Consider the following 13,547-nt stretch of genomic DNA (forward strand, 5'->3'; position numbering starts at 1 on the left):
CAATTTGTTAATATGGTGTATCACATTGATTGATTTGCATATATTGAAGAAGCCTTGCATTCCTGGGATAAACCCCACTTGATCATAGTGTATGATCCTTTTAATGTGCTCTTGGATTCTGTTTGCTAGTATTTTGTTGAGGATTTTTGCATCTATGTTCATCAGTGATATTGGCCTGCAGTTTTCTTTCTTTGTGACATCTTTGTCTGGTTTTGGTATCAGGTTGATGGTGGCCTCGTAGAATGAGTTTGGGAGTTTTTCTCCCTCTGCTATATTTTGGAAGAGTTTGAGAAGGATAGGTGTTAGCTCTTCTCTAAATGTTTGAGAGAATTCGCCTGTGAAGCCATCTGGTCCTGGGCTTTTGTTTGTTGGAAGATTTTTAATCATGATCTCAATTTCAGTGCTTGTGATTGGTCTGTTTATATTTTCTATTTCTTCCTGGTTCAGTCTCGGAAGGTTGTGCTTTTCGAAGAATGTGTCCATTTCTTCCAGGTTTTCCATTTTATTGGCATATAGTTGCTTGTAGTAATCTCTCATGATCCTTTGTATTTCTGTAGTGTCAGTTGTTACTTCTCCTTTTTCATTTCTAATTCTATTGATTTGAGTGTTCTCCCTTTTTTTCTTGATGAGTCTGGCTAATGGTTTATCAATTTTGTTTATATTCTGAAAGAACCAGCTTTTGGTTTTATTGATCTTTGCTATTGTTTCCTTCATTTCTTTTTCATTTATTTCTGATCTGATCTTCATGATTTCTTTCCTGCTGCCAACTTTAGGGTTGTTTTGTTCTTCTTTATCTAATTGCTTTAGGTGCAAGATTACATTGTTTATTCGAGATGTTTCCTGTTTCTTGAGGTAGGCTTGTATTGCTATAAACTTCCCTCTTAGCACTGCTTTTGCTGCGTCCCATAGGTTTTGGATCGTCGTGTCTCCATTGTCATTTGTTTCTAGGTATTTTTTGATTTCCCCTTTGATTTCTTCAGTGATCACTTCGTTATTAAGTAGTGTATTGTATAGCCTCCATGTGTTTGTAATTTTTACAGATCTTTTCCTGTAATTGATATCTAGTCTCATAGCGTTGTGGTCGGAAAAGATACTTGATACGATTTCAATTTTCTTAAATTTACCAAGGCTTGATTTCTGACCCAAGATATGATCTTTCCGGGAGAATGTTCCATGAGCACTTGAGAAAAATGTGTATTCTGTTGTTTTTGGGTGGAATGTCCTATAAATATCAATTAAGTCCATCTTGTTTAATGTATCATTTAAAGCTTGTGTTTCCTTATTTATTTTCATTTTGGATGATCTGTCCATTGGTGAAAGTGGGGTGTTAAAGTCCCCTACTATGATTCTGTTACTGTCGATTTCCTCTTTTATGGCTGTTAATATTTGCCTTATGTATTGAGGTGCTCCTGTGTTGGGTGCATAAATATTTACAATTGTTATATCTTCTTCTTGCATCGATCCCTTGATCATTATATAGTGTCCTTCTTTGTCTCTTGGAATAGTCTTTATTTTAAAGTCTATTTTGTCTGATATGAGAATTGCTACTCCAGCTTTCTTTTGATTTCCATTTGCATGGAATATCTTTTTCCATCCCCTCACTTTCAGTCTGTATGTGTCCCTAGGTCTGAAGGGGGTTTCTTGTAGACAGCATATATATGGGCCTTGTTTTTGTATCCATTCAGCCAGTCTGTTTCTTTTGGTGGGAGCATTTAATCCATTTACATTGAAGGTAATTATCGATATGTATGTTCCTATTCCCATTTTCTTAAATGTTTTGGGTTTGTTATTGTAGGTGTTTTCCTTCTCTTGTGTTCCTTGCCTAGAGAAGTTCCTTTAGCATTTGTTGTAAAGCTGGTTTGGTGGTGCTGAACTCTCTCAGCTTTTGCTTGTCTGTAAAGGTTTTAATTTCTCCATCCAATCTGAATGAGATCCTTGCTGGGTAGAGTAATCTTGGTTGTAGGTTTTTCTCCTTCATCACTTTAAATATGTTCTGCCATTCCCTTCTGGCTTGCAGAGTTTCTGCTGAAAGATCAGCTGTTAACCTTATGGGGATTCTCTTGTGTGTTATTTGTTGTCTTTCCCTTGCTGCTTTTAATATGTGTGTATTTGCACATTAAAAAATATAAAGGTCTGTAAGTCGTAGGCAGTAAGTTGTTTTTGTTTTCAGTTTTTATAGTTATGATGAATGCTGCAATAAATTCATTCATTACAAAGGTTTTAATAAAACTCCTTTGCCAGCCAAACATCTAATAGAGTTCAGTTTATGTGTCAGTTTATATGTGTGTATGTGTCGTATATACATCCTAGTTATTCTATTTGAACATATCTAGATACATCAGAGATGCTTACTGAATACTTATACATTTATTTATTTAAAAAGTAAAATTTATTTCCAAATCCTTAAACGAATAAATAAGACTTACGGAAAATAAGAAAAATTTCAAAAAATTCTTAATTTTTTGCTACTTTAAGCAATGTTCAGTGTATAACGTAATTAAGGCTTAGGCCACAGAGTTACGTTTCTGGAATTATGGCAGGGACCAAGTCCTACTGAAAGCAAACACAAAATGCTATGGTAAATAACACTGTGATCTATCCTTTTGGGAGTATTTTATCTGAAATTATTAATTGTTCCTGTAAGAAAATATGAATTGATTTTTGTTTTGTTCTATCTCAACAGTCATCATTCAGACAGCCCCAAGTCATTCTAATATTTTGTGGAAAAGGGCACTTCCTTGGCTCAGGAGGGAGATTAGCAGGTAGCATACCATTAATATCCATTTTAAAGAAAGTGGTTCTGACAGATACTTGGCAAATGAGTGCTTCAGGTGCTCCTCCTCTGTAATACAGTCTCTTCCTCATGGCTTTAGCATGCCATATCCACTAAATGCACAAAGTCTTTTCTCAAACTCTTTTTGATGATAGATTTTTCTAGAGAAAGTTGAAAAATCACTATTATTTATAGGATGTTAACTATATTCCAGGAACTGACTTAATTTACCCCCAAATCCAAGGGAATACAAACTGTTAAATCCACAAAACAACATAGACAATACAGACAATTAATTACTGATTTTAGATATAAGGAAAGTGAAGCTCAGGATAAGCAACTTATCCAAGGTCAAATAGTTAGTAGCTGAAAAAACTAGAGTTGGTGTTAGGGGAAACACTGACTGAAACTGCCTGCCCTGGCCAGGCAAAGACAGTAACAATTTGCATGAGTAATTTTATGACAGGAGATCCTGGTAAGGGTTAGGGTTAGCACGGAACTAACAAGCCACCACCAACCAGAAGAATACGGGAAAGGTGAAAAGGAGAGGAGACGCCAGTCAGTCTGTCCTACCATCCTCCCAGAATCCTCCTCGCTGGAATCCATCTTGGCTGGGCGGTTGCGCTCACCACCAGGAAGGACCCTGAGTCAGAATGATTGGCCAGAGACAACCCGGAAACTAACCCCATTATCATGAAACCCAAGACTGTGTGCCACGTGGCAGAGAAGTTCTCCTGGGTTCCCTTACCCTGCTGCTCTCCGCCCGGGTGCCCCTTCCAACAGAGTCTCTTGCTTTGTCAGCACATGTGTCTCCTCATACAATTCATTTCCAAGTGTTAGACAAGAGGCCACTCTCAGGCCCTGGAAGGGGTACCCCTTCCTGCAACATTGGAACTTAACGTGGTCAGTGGTATGCTGGTAAATGTTTAAAAACCATCAAGGGAAGAAGGAGAGGCCTGGGAGTACATATTCTGTAGAGTTTTCTGGTTTCTGTGGTGGAAATAATCCACCATAACCAATTTCAAGGGAGGGATGCATACAATCAGTTCTCAAGAGCCAGTGTGAGCCAGCTCCGGCATACCACTACAATGGGGCAGGCAGTTAAACAGTCAGCATCATAATTTCCTCACTGTAAACTGAGAATGAGAATAACTGCACTGAAGGAATGCTCTGAAGGCTTACTGGGATAATAGTGGGAGAGTGCCTAACACTGGGCTTGGCCCACAGGTGCTATAATAGTGACAAAAATAACTGCTTTCTGTGTAACAATAAAACAAGATCATTACCACTTTCCTTAGCTAACTCCTGAATTGAATTTACTCTTTATCAGCAATAACTAACATATTTACCAGAATATTCCTGTATGGGCCTTTCCCTAGAGACAAATTTAAAAATTAACATATGAACAATAATTTATAACATGTAGGTCAGAAAACTATAGACTGACCGGGTTCTGTGTGGCACACCTTAACTCTTAGTTATCTGACCTTTCTGAGTTATAGCTCCTAATTAAACAGGCATCATATGAGTTACACTTCAAGTCTGGTAGGATAGTGAGAGAATTTTGTGGCACATCTGGCACGGAGTCTGGTACATAGTGCAAGCACTTATATATGGTACCTTTAGACTCATATAGTAATTCACACCCTGAAGCTTTCCCTGCTATAGTAATTTTCACCCTGAAGTTAGGGAGGATGTTCTTCTTTCCCCCAGGGACACTGAGAAATGGACTATTTCCTGCCATATCAACAAACAAAGGATGTCACAGTCAACAATGATTGCAGCCCTCCAACGTGAGCCAATGAGCCAAGGAAATTCGGGCTGAAAAGAATACCTGCCATCTAGCAGCCATCAGACTGCAGCCATTCCCTGTGGTGAGCCCTGAGGAAACTCAAGATGTGTCCAGATACTGGCCCCAGATAGCTGAGGTGCATATCAAAGGAATGATTTCAGTGAGCCCAGACTCTTACATCTTCCCATACATAGAAAAGCGCTGAATTCCTTAATTTGAGGTGTCTGGTTTTCTTTAATTAACAATAATCTTTTGACATTCCCGACTACCTGTCCTTTGTTGCAAAACTCCTATACATCCTGGGTCCTCCCCTCGCCTCCTTGGAGCAGTTTCTCAGAGCTATTGGAAATGCTATCTCCTGGGATGCAGTCCTCATTTTGCCCCAAATAAAACTTAACTTGCAACTCTCACGTTGTGGATATAGTTTTTTAAGTCAACACACCAAACAAGACTAGGAGAAAAGATTGTTTCCTTACCAGTAGCATAGTGTATGCTATCAGGCAGAGGCTCCATGGGACCGGTCCCCACATAGGGTGCACATACTTCCCAGAGTCACCAAGCAGCTTCAGAAATCTCACAGGTTCCTGAGATTGAAAAAAAAAAAAAACTCACACAACTATCCTTTTGGTCTCAGAATGTACGGTCAGTAAGTAAAATGGCTTGCATTTCCTGTTCATTTGTAGAAGCTTTTAAGTGCCTTTCTGTACAATCAACCTATTCTGGAGTGATGCCTCATTAGCAGGCACCAATGGTAGAGAGGTTATGACCACAGGCTCTGATTCAGGCATTATTTTTTGGAATCTGTCTGGAAAGAAAACAACTTTTTCCTTTCATTTTATTTTATTTCAGGTTGTGTATTTCAGGACCATTTTTTCCAATAAGTAGCTGTATTTTAGTTTTCCCAAATTACAGTAATGTTCTGTAGGAGATGATATCAATTAGATGTTTAGTTTATGAGCTTCCCTTTTGCTTGAATCTGATAGCTTTCAATATCAATGTACATCTTAGAGGGAATCATCCTCACCTTAAAAAAAATTTGTCTGTTTTTGCAATTACCAAGATGCCTATTTAAAAATTCCAACCATATGACAGACACTTTATGGGTATGTGGTGTTAAGACCAAAAATTTAGGCTCAGTATTATGTATTGCCTTGACATGTGGTGAAATTAGGAGGGTGTTGAATGACCTAACCACGAGTTCCCCTCCCCAGTTGTACCATGGATAAGGTCCTTTAATCAAACAGCCTTCCTTATCAGGATGACCAGGCACAGTTCCTGCTTATCCCTGAGTAGCAGGTTTCACTTCCCTGAATGCCTAAGGAATTATTCAAACAAGCCAATCAAATCCTCCCATGGGAAACAGGGGCACCTCAGCCTCTTAATACTACAAAACCTGCTTTACACGACACTAGTTGTCTACTCTGTTCCCAAGTGCAACCCCTGTGTGGCCCTGCATGGCATGAGGTGTCCTTCTCCCCCAGGTTGTGAATATAGGTGACTGATAAACTACTGTTGATTTCATCTGTTCAGTGTCGAGTGTCATGTGTTTGGCCATCCCCATAACCAAAGCACAGGAATATCTCCCTCAGCAAAGTAGTGAATAGGAGGCAATCTTACTGCTAATTACCACAAAACCCCTGTGACATAGGTGTTTTTATTACAATTTTACTAATGTCAAGAAACTAAGATTCAAAAAAAGATAACTTTCTCCCAGTCACACAGCTAGGAAGGTGCCACACTAGGGTTTAACTCAGTCCTTTCACACTTCAAAACCTGTGCTTGTTTTAGCTAACTTATCTCAAATGTCCAAAAAATTGAGAAAAAATCTGCTTATTTTAAATATCCAATGTAATAAACATTTTAAAGAGTTCATATTAAAACAAGGAAACAAATAAGCTAGATACTAGGTGCATGCACTGTAAGGTAAGCTCTTGTCAAAATGAACCCATATTTGCATGTGACTATATTTCCCAAAATGCTTTGAAAGAGGTATTGTGTTTTCCTTGCAATGAACATTCATTCCCAGTCATTTCTATTTTTCTCCCCTGAATCTCAGTGGCTGGAGACCTGGAAAATATATATTTTTCCTAGACCTCGACCTCCTTGTCAGCAGGAATGTCAATGTTTTTATGTGTTCAGCTAAAAAGATGACCTCTTATGAGATTTGGAAGGTGCAGGGGAAGCAGAAGCCATGTTTTCCCCAGCTACAGTGGCTTATACATTGGTTTTGGTGAACATGGGTTTTGCAGGGGCTTCTGTTTTCCCTTATCAGTCATCTGCCTCAGAAATGCAGAGGATTCATGGAGTTTGCTACAGTTTTCTGATCTCTGGGTGATAGCAGAAACTTCTGTTTTTTTCAATTCTGTGGCAAAGAACCTAAAAAGTAGAGATGAACCCTGTATCAATTTCACTCACCTAATTCCACATATTAAATATCATCCACTGATAGCTTCATTCTTTTCCCTATATCCACTGCATCTTCAGGACTTTTCACTCATCTCTGTTAATAGATGACCAATTTATATCTCTGTCTAAGCCCCATATTGCATGATCACTTCCCAAACTAGGTCTTCAACAAGGGATCCTTCTCAGAATCTTTACTTCTTATAGGAGGCACCTGGAAACATAATTCTTTCTCACTCTCACAAAAGTTCAAAACAAATTTCCCTGACACAATATAACTAAAACACTGATATGGTTCAGGTTGAAAACTAGTTTGAATTAACCAGACGGTTGCTGGAGGTTCTGAGAAGTCTCTGGAATAAAGAGCTGGTAGAAACTCTTAAGAGGAAATTAGATTACAAACTTTGGGGAATTTCTTAGTGAGAAAAGAGAAGGGAATCAAGGCTAACTGTTGGGACAATAATCAAGATGGGGGCTGGCTATACAAGTCTTGAGTACACAAGCAAAAAATGGGATTGAATACTACTTCTGAGCATGGAGTTGATTATAATATTTACTTATTATCCCATAAACCCTATAGAGTCTGTAGCAATAGCCCCTCTTTTATTCCTGATATTGGTACTTCGTGTGTTCTCTCTTTTGTTCTTGATCAATCAGTCTGGCCAGAGGTTTATCAATTTTATTGACCTTATCAAAGAACCAGCTTTTAGTTTTATTGATTTTTTAGTATTATGTTATCAATGATAATGATTTCTACTCTTTTTCCTTCCCTTTGCCTTCTTTGAGTTTCATGTTGTTCTTGCTTTAATACTTCTGAGGTATCATTTACTTACCATGAAATTCACTGATTTTAAGTGTCCAATCAGTGGTTTTTAATAAAACCAGGGCAGATATGTAACAGAATGAGCATGAATACAGGCAATCTCCAGGTGTGTATGGATGATCTAAAAAATCTCTTTGGAGAAAGGGCTACAATATACAGTTTGCCAAAATGTTACAGCAGTAAAGTTGTTTTAGGTTCAGGCTGAAGAGCCTCTTGGCCTCATTTCCAATAAGTGGTCAATCTTGGTAGTGCAGACAAAGGGGCGACCCGGTAAGTTCTTAGAACCTGAGCACACACCCCATACCCCCACCCCCCACCCTGTACTGCAGGGTGACAACCTGGCCAGATTTGCTTTTATGGCTGAGGATGCCATAGGCAAGGTAAGGAAGAGAACTGCGGCTCAATCGCACAGCCAAGAGCAGCCAGGGATCCCTGATCCCCTTGCTCCCCGCCCCCCAACCCCACCCTCACCCTCACTGCCCCCACCAGCGCAGCCACTTTGGTCTTGGTGCCGGGCGCGTGCAGCCACCGGCTTGTCCAAGGTCAGGAGCCCGGCGGTGGCAAAGAACACTACTGGAAAAAGTCGGCAGGCTAGTGAAGCGGACTCCAAAAGACCCATAGCCACATGCGCCGCCCTGGCACTCGCCGTGTCCTCAAAGGAGATAAACCTGAGTGCGCAGCCAGGGCGCTGGGAGACCTTGGGGAAGCTGTGAGGTTTCGGCTGCATGCATACGGCCGAGTTTGCTCGACACTTCAAGTCCCCAGGCCTGGTGAACTACACTGGGGGCTGCCACTGCTGCACGGTTAAATTTGAGCCTCGCCCCTGCAAACCTGTGAGTTCTGGTTTGCAGCTGCAGGCTGTGCAGGAAGAAGCAGCACAGATACTCCCTCCTCCCAGTCTCACGCTTCATGCTCCTCCTGGGCGCTGAGAACATCATTATTTACCTATCCCACACCCACCCGGCGCTGCACAGCTTCTGCAGCAGGTGCAGGGTGCAGAGTTTCCACGCGTCCATCTCTGACCCGGGGATTTACAGCGTCGCCTCACACTGCCTGGACGAGGGGAAATTTTCCTGACGGTAAAGCTCACGGACACGTGGAGGCCCCCTTACTCTCGTACTATTCCATGCTCAGCTTTAAGCAATTCAGCAAATTTACCATTTAAGTGTTGTATGTTTATGGCTCTAGAGACATCTCCAGGTAAGCAGATCTCCATCGTGACTCTGAATCTGTCCTTCGCGGTGGTGGTTTGCTCTGCAACCTCGGCTCACCAATGATTTTTTTTTAAGTTGATTCAGTTTGTCCAGCTTCTTCTTCTTATAAGAAAGGGGGTGAGGATTTCCAACCTCTTTACACGAAGGAGCTAGAACCAGAAGTCCTCACTTGTGGTCATTTTTGCAATATGCTACAATCATTATAAGGCTATAATTTAGAAATATCATGGTAAATTTCAGAGAAACAGAAAAGATGAAAGTTGTCTCAGGGAGCCGGAGCAGCAGGAGTGGGTAGGGTATGTGTGTGTAAGAGAATTTAGAATCAAATGATTTCTGACTTCATTAAAGGCTAGTGTTACTATTTAACTTTTAAGAGCATGCATGTGTGCTATTTTCAGAAAATTAAAGAATAGGTGATGCATTTTATGTAGAAATAATCTGTATGTGGAAAATACATAGAAATAATAAGCATAACTTCAAGAAGATTAATAAAATCTCAGAAATACATACACTTTCCTAAAACAGTTATTACCTCCTACTTGTTGATGTTAATTGTTACTTTGTAAATTACCACATGTTTTACTCTTGATCCCAGCAGGCTTGCACATTAATTGACTTGAGTAATAACGTGAAAATTGCCCTTTGCTAAATTTGGGGTAAACAATGCAAGAGAGGGGACTATATTCCCATTTCCCAGATGAAGAAACTCAGGGTTGAAAGATTAAGATTAATTTGGGGAAAGTCATACACTAAGTGGTGGAACTAGGACAGTCACCCAAGTCCCTCTGTAATCAGCATCTATGTTATTTACGGTGTATCTCTCTCCCTTTCCTAGAATGCACTTTTGAATAGCCACACCTTTATCAGAAAATGGTGTTATTCTTCCACTAGGCCTGGGAACCAAAATTACTGTTGAACGCACAAGGAAAATTGAATACAATCATCCCATTCTTTTAAAGAATCACAAATTCCTAAAACGATAAAAAAAAAAAGTGATCTAGAAGCTAGAAGAAAAGATAGAAATCTTCCAAAATTATGAAGGGAGTCTAAACCCTGATTCTAAAACCTGGAAGAGATGGTATACCACCCACCATCTCACAGAGAAAAATATGGCTCTATCTCACTTACGAACATAAATTACAGTTTTTTATCAATAAAGCTTGAGTGAATAAAATTCGACAGTTTATAAAAATCTACCCCAATCTGGTAGTTTCCTAGTCATAAAAGCATGGTGTAGTATTAGGAAATATTTGAAAATTTTAATAATCAGTAAGTCAAAGGAGAAAGATCATATGTTCATCTGAAGCACTGAACAAAGAATTCAATAAAATCAATCAAATGATAAATTTTGCGGTTTTTCTTAGTTCTTGTTTACTCTGCTGACAGAATTATGTTAAAATCCTAAACTCTTGGGACCAGGGCTCCTTAGTTGTGGCTGTCGGGCTCCTTAGTTGTGGCAGGCGGGCTCCTTAGTTGTGTCATGCAAACTCTTAGTCGTGGCATGCATGTGGGATCTAGTTCCCTGACCAGGGATTGAACCCGGGCCCCCTGTATTCAGAGCATGGAGTATTATCCACTGCGCCACCAGGGAAGTCCCAGTAGTTTGTATCTGTTAATTCCATACTCCTAATTTATCCCTTCCCCCATCCTTTTTTCCCTTTGGTAACCATAATTTTCTATGTCTGTGAGTCTGCTTCTGTTTTGTATATAGATTCATTTGTATTATTTTTTTAGATTCCACATATGAGTCATATCATATATTATTTGTCATTCTCTGTTTGGCTTACTCCACTAAGTATAATATTCTCTAGGTCTATCTGTGTTGCTACAGATGGCAATATTTCATTTTTTATGGCTGGAGTAATAGTCCATTGTGTGTGTATATATATATATATATATATATATATATATATATATATATATATATACCACATCTTCCTAAGCCAGTAGTCTGTTGATGGATACTTGGGTTGTTTCTCTGTCTTGGCTATTGTAAATAGTGCTGCTGTGAACATTGAGGTGCATGTATCTTTTCAAGTAGAGTTTTCTGGGGTTTTTTTTTCCAGATATTTACCCAGGAATGGGATTGCTGGATCATATGGTAGCTCTATTTTTAGTTTTTCAAGGAATCTCCATACTATTTTCCATAGTGACTGCAATAATTTACATTCCCACCAACAGTGTATAAGGGTTCCGTTTTCTCCACACCCTCTCCAGCATTTATTATTTGTAGACTTTTTGATGATAGCCATTCTGAATGGTGTGTAGGTGATACCTCATTGTGGTTTTGATTTGCATTTCTCTAATAATTAGTTATGTTGAGCATCTTTTCATGTACTTGTTAGCTATCCATATGTCTTCTTTGGAGAAATGTCTGTTTAGGTCTTCTGCTCATTTTTTGATTGATTGGGTTGCTTGTTTTTTCAGTATTGAGTTGTATGAGCTGTTCGTATATTTTGGATATTAACCTCTTGTTGGTCACATCACTTGCAAATATTTTCTCCCATTCCATAGGTTATCATTTTGTTTTGTTGATGGTTTCCATTGCTGTGCAAAAGCTTTTAAATTTGATTAGGTCTCATTTGTTTATTTTCTGCTCTTATTTCTTTTGCCTTGGGAGACTGACATAAGAAAATATTGCTATGATTTATGGCTGAGAATGTTTGGCCTATGTTCTGTTCTAGGAGTTTTATGGTGTCATGTCTTATATTTAGGCTTTTAAACCATTTTGAGTTCATTTTTGTATATGGTGTGAGTATTTCAATTTCATTGATTTATATGTAGCTGTCCAGCTTTTCCATCACCACTTGTTGAAGAGACTGTCTTTTCTCCATTGTATATTCTTGCCTCCTTTGTCATAGATTAATTTACTGTAGGGTGTGTGGGTTTATTTCTGGGTCCTCTATTCTGTTACATTGATCTATATGTCTGTTTTTGTGCCAGTACCACGCTATTTTGATTACTATAGCTTTATAATACAGTCTGAAGTCTGGAAGGGTTAAAAGCATTTCCATTTTTCCATTTTAAAATTGCCTATAAGGGGTGTGATTCTGAAGTATATTTCTGTCAACGCTTCTTGCCTTTTATAAGGTTTTTTCTTATATGTTAGCTTTTTTTTCCATTGAAGTAGAACATACAAAGAGAACAGTTCATAAATCATAAGGGGCAACAACTTGATGGCATTTTACAAAGCGAACACATGCATGTAAAACCACCAAGACTAAGATATAGAACGTTACTGGTGCCCAGAAACCTATATTATGTAGTCATTACTCCTGAAAGTTAACCACTCTTCTGACCTATGTCGCTATATATTCATTTTGCCTGTTTTTTAAACTTTATACAAACAGAATTATCAATCATGTACATTTTTATGCTGGTTTCCTTTGTTCAATACACTGATTTTTGGATCTGTCCATATTTGTTGCATGTAGGGATATTTGATTATTTCATGGCTGTGTAGCATTCCATTATATGGATACCACACTTGTCTTTATTCACTCAACTGTTGATAAACATTCACACTGTTTCCAGTTTGTGACTATTTCTAATAATGCTACTAAGAACATCTTGTTCATGCCTTTTGGAGAACATATTTATGCATTTCTGTTTGATATATACTTTGTGCAGTAGGCAGAATTCTATGATGATACCCAATGATGCTTAACTTTGTATGATCTCCTCCCATTGAATGTGGATGGAACCTGTGGATATAATAATAATCAGTAAGATATCACTCCCATGATTGTGTTAAATTGTATGGTGGGGGGAGGCTTTTGCAGGTGTAATTCAGGTCACAGATAGTCGATCTTAGGACAGGGAGATTATTTGGGGTGGGCCAGACCTACTTGAGTGAGCACTTACAAGGGCCTTGGTCCTTGCTGAAAGATCTGAAGCATGAGAGAATATTTGGAGGGGGCCACAGGGTGAGGAAGTACAGGCAGCCTCTAGGAGATGAGTGCTGCTCCAGGCTGACAGCCAGCAATGAAATGGGGGCCTCGTTCCTCCAGCAGCTGGGAAGTGAATTCAACTAACAGGATGGGAGAGTTTGGAAGGGACTCTTCCCCAGAGCCTCCAGAAAGGAACACAGCAAGTCCACCATCATCTCATCCTGTTAGACCCTAGCAGGGAAGCTGGGCACAGACTTCTGACCTGCACAACTGTGAGCTAATAAATGAGGGCTGTTTTAAGTTGCTGAGTGTGGTCATTTGTTCCCTATCAATAGAAAACTAATATAGGTTTTGATACCTGGAGGCGCGGTGCCGCCACTGCAAACCCCTAAAAATGTGGGTGTGGCTTTGGAACTGAGTATTGGCTGAAGACTGGAAGAATTTTGATGTCAAAATACTAGAGAAAGACTAAGTTGTCTTCCTGAATTGCCTTGGACAGACTGTTAGTAGAAATCAGCTGAATTTCCAGACTGCCTTGGAATTCTGACTCCTTTCTGCCTTCTATGTCCCCCCATATTAGACCATAATGTTTATAGCTGTTATCCTATGCCAGTCCCACTATTGTGTGTAGGGGAAGATAGTTTGTCACTTT

The 13,547-nt window shown here is 39.3% G+C and overlaps 1 long non-coding RNA gene across 1 annotated transcript in view; it reads left to right on the top strand.

Annotated features, from left to right (window-relative positions):
• Positions 1–4,525, top strand: part of LOC132357026 (uncharacterized) — a 51,660-nt gene extending 47,135 nt beyond the window's left edge. The window contains exon 3 of the long non-coding RNA XR_009500158.1: positions 4,487–4,525. This is a non-coding gene — a long non-coding RNA (uncharacterized LOC132357026). The remainder of the gene's footprint in view (positions 1–4,486) is intronic.
• The last annotated feature ends 9,022 nt before the right edge of the window (positions 4,526–13,547 follow it).

Source organism: Balaenoptera ricei, chromosome X, assembly GCF_028023285.1.
Source record: "Balaenoptera ricei isolate mBalRic1 chromosome X, mBalRic1.hap2, whole genome shotgun sequence".
NCBI lineage: Eukaryota > Metazoa > Chordata > Mammalia > Artiodactyla > Balaenopteridae > Balaenoptera > Balaenoptera ricei.